The following is an 11777-nucleotide window of genomic DNA, read 5'->3' as shown; positions in this document are numbered from 1 at the left end:
TACTGAGGTTTTATGGTCTAGTATGTGATCTATCCTGGAGAATGCTCCATGTACACTTGAAAAGAATATGTATTCTGCTGCTTTTGGATGGAATGATATATATATATGATATATTGATATATATATAATATATATTATATAATATTATATATTATATTATATATTATATATTATTATATAATATATAATATAATAATATATATTATATATTATTATATATTATACATAATATATATTATATATTATATATAATTATATATTATACTATATATTATTATATAGTATATATTATTATATAATATATAATATTATATATTATACTATATATTATTATATATTATATATTATATTATATAATATATAATATTATATAGTATAATATATAGTATATATTATTATATTATATAATATATATAATACATATTATATATTTTATAATATATAATAATATATATAATATACATTATATATAATATATTATATTTATACATTATATATTTTATTTATTATATATTATAGCATATATAATATATATAATATTATACATATAATATATTATATATTATATAATAATATATAATATAGTATATAATATTTTATATATAATATATATCATATAATATATATAATATAATATATTATATTATATAATATACGTTATATAATATATTATATTTATACATTATATATTTTATTTATTATATAGTATTATATCATATATAATATATATAATATTATACATATAATATAATTATATAGTATATATAATATATAATATATTATATAATATATTATATATAATATATACTATATAATATATTATTTATTATATATTATATTATATGTGACATATTATATAATATATAATATATTATATATTATATGATAATATATTATAATAAAATATATTTATATATTATATAATATATAATTATATATAATATATATTATAATATATAATATATAATTATGAGTTTTATATATAATTTATATATTATATATTATATATATTATTATATATAATGTATATAATAATATATATATTATTATATAATAATAAGAGTGTGAAAGGCACCTGGAACTGTTCTTTGCTCAAAAAGATAAAAAGTTTTAGGAAGATGAAATTATGAAGTTGCCTGAAAAGTGGCAGAAGGTAGTGGAACAAAAGGGTGATTACGTTGTTCAATAAAGTTTTTGGTGTAAATGAAAAATGTGTCTTTTATTTTTACTTAAAAAACTGAAGGCACTTTTTGGCCCACCCAATACTTTTGTCTTTTAAACTCCCTACTAGCTTTGTGTGTGGATGATTTCCTACCTTTACTGTATGTTTGCCATTACTGGTGAGCTTTTTCATTTTGTAATTTTCTTGTTTCTAGTTGTGGCCTTTCCTTTTTCACCTAGAGAAATTTCTTTAACATTTGTTGTAAAGCTGGCTTGGTGGTGCTAAATTCTTTAGCTTTTGCTTGTCTGCAAAGCTTTTGATATCTCCATAAAATCTGAATAAGAGCCTAGATGCCAGTTTGGGAAGGCCTTGCTAGTTGGGGAGTTGTCCTCCAGAATGAAGTATTCTCTAAACCAACATCCAACGTATAGAACTGTGTCCCCAATAACTAGAATCCATGTTCCAGGAACCAAGGGATAGGAATAGGTTTAGCTTCTCTCACCATCACCCCCAGCATTCCAGTTTTGGTATTTAAACTTCCTCTTCTCACAATCTTAAGCTCTTTTGAGTTTGAGGTCTTAGTTCAGAGGAAATATTTCTACCAGAGTTCTAGTTAAACTTCTACTGAACTTGAATTCTCAACTACCACTTGGTCTCTTTGGGTTCTTCATATCAACAGACTAGCAGGTAAAGATGTGTATTTCTACTGATAAGCTTAGCTGACCCTGATTACCAAAATGAGCCATCATTGTTGCTACACAATGGAGGTGGAGAGGAATATACCTGGAACCCAGGGGATTAATCAGCATGTCTCTTGGTTTTTCCATGCTCAGTAGTAATAGTATATGGGCAAATGAAGCAACTGGCCTGACAAGGACAAGACACATAATAGTTCAGACTCCTGGGGAGTAAAGATCTAGTTTACCGACTAGGCAAGCAACCGACACTAGTCAAAGGGTTAGACAAGAATGAGAAAAATCTATAATGAGTGGAGGAGGAAGAGGAGATGAACATCAAATACAACCTTAGGGTCAGATATGACAGCAGAGATTATAGCTTGTTTTACTCATCCCCTTGCCTTAAATCATGCCAGAGATTGCAGCTAGCTACTACTTTGAAGATAAATACATAAATGATTAACTTGTACCTTACCTTTCTGGGAAGAAGTGAAAGCATGTTGTTTTTACAAAATAGATAGGCCACGTATTGTGGTGTGAGAGCTGGATATAATGGATGGCATGCGTAGACATGCATGGTGCAAGAAGTGAAATATATCTACCTTTGTATACACCACGTTGGGTCTTCTCATCTTCATCTGTCCCCTGCACCTTTGTCCACTTGTTTCATTCCATCCACTGCTGTGGCAGCTTCTCTGTGTGGAGCCTGATCAAGTTCATGTAGGCACATCCACACAGTTCTTCACCTCATGCCCAAAATGCTTATGTCTCACTTCCCACCTCTAGGCTTCCTTGTTGACACTGAGTAATAATGTCCTGTGGAACCTACTTTGTACTCATGCATGGGCAATCCAGAAGTAGGACCAGTTAATACGTAATGCAGCCAACCTTTATTAACAGGATATGGAAGCTGGAAGATAAATTCTCCTTCACCTATCCTTACTCCAGGCAGGTTTTTCTAATATGATATCGTTCATTTGCACTTTTACAAGATGCTGGCATGTTGGTAAGCATTCAGTCACGCTTGTTACAAAATGGTGATCATCTTAGTAAAACACCATCATATTCCCTTGCCTTTCTTCTCTGTATCACTTCACCTTTTCCCACTCCTGCTTCCCTGAAATTACAACTCTTAATGAAGTACCAGTAAATAAGCTTTTTTTTTACATTGATCTACATTCATTTTATTTATTTATTTTATTTATTTTTTTAACATCTTTATTATAGTATAATTGCTTTACAATGGCATGTTAGTTTCTGCTTTATAACAAAGTGAATCGGCTATACATATACATATATCCCCATATCTCCTCCCTCTTGCGTCTCCCTCCCACCCTCCCTATCCCACCCCTCTAGGTGGTCACAAAGCACGGAGCTGATCTCCCAAACAAAAACAATCAGTTAAGTTTCTTAGGCTTTTACTCTAGAATGTTCTTTTTTTGCAGGCAGGTCCTGTGTCTTTCTGGTTTCTCCCTTTTCCCACAGTGAAATTTCTGGTGTGTAGTGGAAAGTTAAATATTTGTTGTACGTATTTGTTGAACACAGTTGTTGACTATGTTCAACAAGTACTAATGTTTCATTAATTCTCTAAATGTAATCAGAAAGAAATAAGAAATGGTCTTTCAAAAATGAAAGAAGCTGAAGATAGAAATATTATTTGACTATCCACGGGCACTAATTCTATCCCTGAATGCCTTTTTTGACATTGAGTTTGCTTCAAGCAGCCAGAGAACTTGATGCTTGTAAACATTCTCTTAAAGGATACACATAAAATTAGCATTTCTTGCTTTTTAGATTTTACTTGAGTAGCGACATAATTTCCCAATCTAAAAGGTCAGGTGAGGGGGCGGTGGGGGAGGGTTTGATTGGGAGTTTGGGACTAGCAGATGCAAACTATTATATATAGAATGGATAAAAAAACAAGGTCCTATTGTATAGCACAGGGAACTATATTCAATACCCTGTAATAAACCATAATGAAATAGGAACAAAAATTTTTAAATAAAATTAAATGATATGGAAAAAACTGGTCAGTTGCAACAAGTTTTGAGCTTCCAGATCCAGGGGGATTCTAAGTGTCCCTGGCAGGTGTGACCACCCCCTTCAAGTAGGAACCCTTCTGAAGTATGATGTATCTACGTCTCCTCTGGGTAGACACCTAAGCTCTGATAAGTTTCTGCATCCTAGGGAAAAAATCATGGATTTAAAATACCCTGATAGTAAGCACATATGAGATTTCTTTTTTTTCTAATCTGTGACCTGCCAGGAATGCGTTGAAAAATGAATTGCATTAATAAGTTGCCTAATGTTAACCTATCTTTGCAGTTTTTTGTTAGAATCGCTTGGTTATTTATGTGTTATTATGATGCACCTTTGGTTTTGATTTGCTGATTTTAATTTTGGGAAGATTTTTTATCCTTTGTCATAAATGAATAGTGTATAATTTTGTTTGTTGCTTTTCTATACTATTGTTATTCTAATTTGACTTCAGGATGATGTTACCTCCATATTGTGAAGCTTTCTATATTTAACGTATTGTACAATAGGTCCCCATTTAGATTTCCATCAAGGTTTTTCCATAGCAATTACCTGCTTCCCCATATGCCTTTGTCTATACTTAGTAGAGTTTTTGCTACATAGGAGATACTTGAGTGCCCACTTGTTATTTATTGATTTACTAATTCATTGAACTGGCAATTCTGCAATGCTGTTGTTGAGTTGCTTGCCTTCTCCTTTTATCTCTAGGAAATTAGATAATCTTAAAAAAATAAACAAAACAGTGCTTCTAGGTAACTTTAGGGTGAGTATAATGTAAAACCTTTATTCTGTAGCTAGGGAAATAGAAGTGACCTATGGGGGAGAAGGGCTTTTCTTGACATATCAAAGAAATGCCTCAACTTTGGTCCCCCAAATCTATAATTGTGCTTATGTTCTATGACACCCTCCTTTCAGGATTTTCTATATGCTGTGTGAATCCTAGCTCCTGTATAATTTTCAGAAGCCTCTAAATTATTCTAAGTCTATTCTGTCACTCATGTCACACTTCAAGTCAGCTGATTCTGTTCAGTGATGAACTGCTGGGAAGTAGCACGGACAATAACAGAGTGTAGTAATCTTCAAACAAGTCATGTTCTTGAATCTGGGCTTGGTCACTTATTAACTGCTTAGTTTTGAGTAGGTTATTTAATATCTAAAAGCCTCAGTTCCTCAAATATAAAAGAGCTCTGAAAATAGCTACCTCACAGTGATTAAATAAAATGGTAAATTATAAAGCACTTAGCACCTAGCCTTACATGTAATTAGTTCTCTATAAATCAGCTGGCTATATTGTTCTGGAGGTGATGAGGGAGGTCTGGGCCGGAGTTAAAGATTTGGTAATCAATTTCAGTTTGCACCAAGGTGGTAACTGAATTCATGAATAATGAAGGCAGTGGTTAACAACCTTGGCTGCACAAATCACCCAGAGAACTTTGCAAAAGCTACAGTTGGTGTTTAGAAAAGCAACACAGCCCCCACAAGATTCTGACTGATCTGGTATAGAGCAGTGGTTCTCCAACTTCAGCATGCATTGGAATCACCTGGAAGGCTTGGTAAACCACAGATTGTTGACCGCTATCCCAAGAGTTTCTGATTCAGAAGATTAAGAATTTGAATTTCCAATACGTTTCAGGTGATGCTGCTGGTACAGCTGCTGGAGGGAAGATTCATAAACTTATGAATATTCTCCTGGCAGCATAAGCACTCTTCTACTAATGTGTCAGAGTAAAAATAATAACTGCACTCCAGCTGTCCTCATTAGAGATTTCACCAATTTTCCTAAGCTCAAAGCTGAGGATGAGGATCTATTGATGAGAAAAACTAGGACATGAAAAGTGGGTTTTGATATCAGGTACAGCTATCTAGAGGGAGACTGTGAGACGATGAAGTGACTGAATGGCTACTAGCCACAGTCTTGTTTTGCCCAAACCTGTTTCTGGAGGGAGATGGTTGGGCTGTAAGAAGAGACCCTAAAAAGGAGGGAGTTCACAGTGGTTTCTGCTCACACAGAAAGTGATACGACTTGTGTCTTCTTCTATAATAATTAAGGAAATATTTATTGTTTTTCACGTGGAATGGTGTAATATCACTATTCACTAAGTTTATTTTCTTTACTATCAAGTTTAAGATTCTAGCCCATTTCTGACAGTTACAACTTTTTTTTCTTGTTGAAGAGTGAATTACCATACAGTACTTACAGGTGGACATACTTAAAGGTCTCCCAATTAAAAAAAAAATAAGCACCAGTCCTCAGCTGCCACTTTACTTCTGGTTTAATAGATTCAGGAAGCTCATTGGCTCCAGCCTGACCAATCATGTCTGGCCTCCAACTCTGACCAATTAGGTTCACTTCACTTCTGCTTAAGTGAGATTCTGGAGCTTGCCAGCTCTTTTCACTGCAGACTGAAGCGAAGCGAGCGTTGATCATAAGTACTAGAGGTGAGAGAGTGGAGCTTTTCAAATTTAGGTTCTCTTTTCTGTTAGTGTCTGTTTTTCTTTGCTTTTCTGTTTCTACCTCCTTTGAGAGACAGTGAATTTCCTGCTGCTGGGTGGGGGTGGGGGTGGGGGTGGGGGTGGGGTGGAAACAAGCAAAATGAACAAGGCACCTAGATTTTAGTCCTCTTTCCTTTCATCTCGCTTACAATCCCAAACTATTTGCAAGAAGTCAAGACTTGGGCTTTCTTTTCACTAATGAAAAAAGAGAAACTTGGTACTGAGTTGAAGAAATGCTTTGGGCTGATCAGATACTGGAAACTATCTCTCCAGGTGGAATTCTTTCCTCCACCCCTGCTTCATTTACTTGGCTTGTTGCGGGCTCTTGGAAAACCTGGAACTGGAAATAAGTCTCAAAGATGATGCTAGCTAAAGTGCCGGGCTACCAGCACTAACCCTGCTTTCATTAGGAAGGGCATTCCTAATTTTCCATATGGCATCCCTTACGATGGAGCACTGCAAGAAGGACCTTCTTTGGTTGGCTCAACCTTTGGTTCTAACTCTAGCTTAATCTCTTAAAAGTAGCCTCACCATCCCTGACAAGGGCGGGTATGGGCTACTTTCTCTCCTGACTCATAACATCAGAGGGAAACTTTATGAATACAGCCCATTGTCTTCCTGGTGGCTTTAGTAGGCTTACTTTATAGCTACCTTCTGCTCCATAGCCATCCAGAACTTTCAGAAAGGATTCAGTGTCTAGTCATTTTGTGTCTAGGACATTTGTCCTGTATGAGATCCATTATTTAATGAAGTCTTTTCAGGACACAAGGGTTGTTAGTCCAATTTAACTTTCCTGATCTCTCCATTCCTCTTAATCAGACTCTTTCTTAGGTTGAAATCTGGGAGACACTTTTTTTTTAATAATAATAATAACTTTTATTAAAGTGTTTAAAAATTTAAATTAAAGCATTATTATTATAAACATATATATACATATGTGTATGTATACATATATATGTGTGTGTGTGTTATGGAAGTAAACCAAATTTCTGGTAAAAATTGGAAATCTACAAGATAATTTCATTCTGATCTAATGCATTTTTTCTTGATAAATTATAAGGAAGTAATTTGTTCCTTGAAATTTGCTATCCCTTAGACTAATTCCTAACAAGCATCATACGAAGCGTCATTAAAGTTGATAGGACATCGCCTCATGAACTTTTTTTGTTGTTATTAATAAACTTTATTTTTTAGAGCAGTTTTAGATTTACAACAAAATTGAGCAGGAGGTACAGAGAGTTCCATATACATACAACTTCTATGTTATGCACATTCCTCACCAGAATCCTACACTTGTTAACAATCAATGAATCTTTGCTGACACATCATCACCCAAAATCCATAATTTGCATTAGGGTTTACTCTTGTTGTTAAACATTTTATGAGTTTTGATAAATGTAAAATGACATGTATCCACCATTGTAGTATCATAAAGAACTGTTTCACTGTCCTAAAAGTCCCTTGTGCTCTGCCTATTCATCTCTCCCTCTGGGAGACACTCTTGTGTTCATTTAGATTCTGATTCCATTTGTATTTATGGAATTTTGGAGGCAAGACCCAAGGCTAGGGAATGACTTGTACTGAGGGGATAGACTATACTACCCATAATGTCCTCATATTCCTGCTGTTTAGACGTCCCTCTTTTTCTTTCGAGCTCTTGACTTGGCGTTTTTGTCTTCATAGAAACAGGTGGTTCCTCTTGTGTACTTCCTTGGCCCCTAACTGTTAAAGTCTTTGAAATTATTTAATTTTGTCAAAAGTAGTCTGTCTTTTATAACCCTAGGATTTTCAATTAGAGTTAATCATAACAGTACTGCTGAAATCACAATCTGCAGCTTTCTTATGGGACACCAGAATCGAGAGTTCCCTTCTATAATTCATGTCCAAACTACAGACCTTTAAATTCAAGAATCTATACTTCAGAACCTATTTTCTGGTAGGGTTTGCTCATGTTCCTCAGCCTGCAGTTGAGACTCATTAACCTCACAATTGAGTTGAGAAACAAGATCCCTGTAAGGTGTATGGGTTGGAGGATGGAATTGGACCAGTAAATGGGATTATGACACTGATTCCAGAAGTTTTCCTTCCTCCCTGATACTGCTTGTGTCCTCAGAGAGTGAAAGAATCCTGTTACAGGAGAAGCCATGAAATACACTGGGACCCTGTTGATAGGTGAAATCTAAGTGCACTTCCTAAAGGACTCATTTGTCTGTTGCTTAAAGGGAATTCAAAGTTTTCCTTAGTGCATGAGTAGTTACTTCTGACTGAGGGCTGAGATAGCATGTTAAGTCAGAAGCTCACAGATGCCGTTCATCACTTACTAATATGACTAACCCAGCAGGATTAAATACCCTCACTTGTGGCTGGCTTCCTTTAGAGGGCTTATCTTCATCCGTGTCGAATAATCTTATTCCTATCGTGAGCCACCACAACATGAAGCAGAATATCTTAGGATCCTGTTTCCTATCAACTATTACAGAATTTTTAACTTAAAGATGTCATAAGGCAGACCAACAACCCACTAACAACCCTAGTTAGTGTGGTGAAAGTGGCAGCTGCCATATTGTGTGGGGGGAGGTGGTCAAATCCTGGATCAAAGGATGAGGAAGGAGTTTGCACCAGGGAAGATGAGAGCAGGGACAATTAAGGAGACCTGCGAGTTCAGGAGAAATGTCCCTTGCAGTAGGGTACCATAGGTGTTTGTAGCCTCGAGGACTCCCTTTCAGGAATGCAACACTGCTATAGTAGCAGGAGTTGCTGTTCAATCTAACATGTTATCTTCAGCAGTTGTTATCTAGACATAATATTAAATACCAGTGGAAAGCTTCCTAGTCCCTGTTTTGCTAACAGTATTGCCTTGGGCTTATTTTAGGACTCTTGTCCCACAGGAACTAGAGGTTGATGGTTCAGTGCTGTTCACAAGATTTGTGAGTCTGCATAACTGTTCTTTTAACTGAAGACTATTCAGATCACTTGGGAGCTTTTTGTTTATGGTTACATGATGGCTCCTGAGCTGGGTTCAACTTGGGATGTTTTAAAGCAGTCTTAAACTTTCGCTGTCTGGTCTTGTGGAAGCTGTCCAGGTCAGAGCAGGGATAATTGTCAACCCTAAGAAAAGGACATGACAAGGTAATTGCATCTTCAGTTTCCTCATATTGCTGTGTTCTGTTGCTGAGGATTCCAAGCCCCCATGTGGGGTTTCTCCAGGGTTTGCATGTCCTATATTGGTATCAATAATTCTTTTGAGTAGATCTAGGTAGAAAGCAATCCTTTTTTGGAACAGTTAAGTCTGGACTCACTGCACATAAGTTTGGATGCACACAATAGGGTGCAAGCTATTACCTTGCTTCCTTTTTTTCCTATAAGCAGACTTCCGATTGGCTGCCTTACTCCATGCTCTTTATAGAGGTTGTGGCATCAACAGCCAGAAAAAGTGGGATGTGTGTTGGTGAGGGGTTAATGCAAACTCAGTAGATGCCTTTTCCTTCTGGCTGCTGCTACTTAACACTAGTTTCTTGGACAGCAAAGTTTGCAGTATCTCTCTTCTGCAATGACCACCAGCTAATGCATGTTCTTAAAGAATCACTATTGAACTTGACTGTCAAATAACAAGCCATAAACATTCATCTCTCTGATAAAGAACCTCTTATAAGCAGCCACCTTTTCCACCAATGACTGCCTAACACTCAAAAAGGTTCTTTATGCATGCCCTTAAAGACGGTTTTCAGATTTATCCAGGTTCCTCTAAAACCTTGCATTTTGATAGTGTTAGGGTGAGTTATGGTTAGCAACTGAGAGAATCTGAGTGAGATACCAAGAAACTTAGTTAACATTCTACAACTAGGACACTGGGGCTTTGTATTGTCTAGCTGACAACTTGACTCAGCATCCTAACTAGTTTTGAGGAAATAAAACTTAAAACACAACATCCTGCCGACAGAACCTCTCCACAAAGGTACAAGAGAAGTTTTGAATAAGTGTTAGCGTGTGGTGCTCATGACAAGCAACTAGCTAAAGAGATTGCAAAGACAGAAATTTTGTCCATTTATATAGCAAAGTAGATATCCCATTACATACCTGTTATCAAGATAGATGATAAATAAGGACTGAAGAGCACCATTGGTTACACAGTTATCTTAAATTCACCTGGTAATTTGGATAGTCACCTGTGTTTAATTGCCTTTATCCAGAGGAAAAATTTCTCATATTTTCATATGCGAGGTAGATTGGCAGCTTGGAGCCAAGCATTGGCTGAAATAAGGCTCCTACCCTCCTGCCACAGAAACTTGGAGATAGACTAGTACAATTCAATTTTAGATGGCTTAGAAAGCCAGGGAGAGCAGTAGAGATAAGATGCCTATAGAAAGAGATGTGGTACACTCAAGTTAATACTCTTTACAAGACTTGATCTGTTTTTGCAGCAGCTCAAATTAATTGAGCTCTGCCTTAAATGCAGAGCACAAAATCCATGTCTCTGTTTATCTAAATGTACATATTAGAAGTTAGTCATTTTTTACTTAAACAGTGTTCTGTGTAATCCCTTCATATAACTGATTTGAAGACTTCATCTCTATGTTGCCGTAGTTCATTCTGACTTGTCTCACATTTCATTGTGTAAATACATAGTTTATGCATGCTCTCACTGAGTCTTTGGAGTTTTAGGACTTTGCTATTAAGTGCATCTGTGAACACTTTTACATGTCCATTGTTGTACATGTAAGCTTCTTGGTATACTTAGAGTGAAACTCAAACTATAAAGGTATACAAATGCTCAATTTTAGGAGACAGTGCGAAACTGTCATTCAAAGTCATTGCCTTGATTTACACCATAAGAAAAACTTAACCAACACCCTCTCCAACACTAATCAGATCTTATTTTTCGAAATAAAGTGGCCTTCAATGATAATATCTCGATATATATTACTGATTGCTATTTATAATTTCTTGTGTGTTTAAAGATTTTGTTTGAAACCATTTTCTTGTCCAATTTCTCTTAGCATTAGGACCTTTGATAGTTACTTAGATCTTTATAAGTCCTTTGTGTATGTGAATCTTTCCATTTATAATGTCTTATAATGTAAGGCACTTTTGAAAATTTAGTTCAATTTTCTACATTTCTTGGAGGAGACATATGTCTAAATTCTCATTTCCCCTAAGAACTAACTTATTCACCTATATTTCTATACCAAGAATTAAAGTTACCTTCACATTTAAATTCTTAATACATCTGGAATTTATTTTTGTTTATGGAGTAAGATTGGGATCTAATGAATTTCCATGTGGATAGTGATTTTTCCAGGTACACTAATTGAACAGACCCTCCTGTCAGTAAGTTCTTACTGAGTTAAGATAAAGGTGGAATGCTGTGTACAAAGAGGTGATTGTCCTGTTGACTGATCTCCTGGTCT

Source organism: Eubalaena glacialis, chromosome 10 (assembly GCF_028564815.1).
Source record: "Eubalaena glacialis isolate mEubGla1 chromosome 10, mEubGla1.1.hap2.+ XY, whole genome shotgun sequence".
In the NCBI taxonomy this organism is placed as follows: Eukaryota; Metazoa; Chordata; class Mammalia; order Artiodactyla; family Balaenidae; genus Eubalaena; species Eubalaena glacialis.
Note: the sequence above shows the minus strand (reverse complement) of the source record.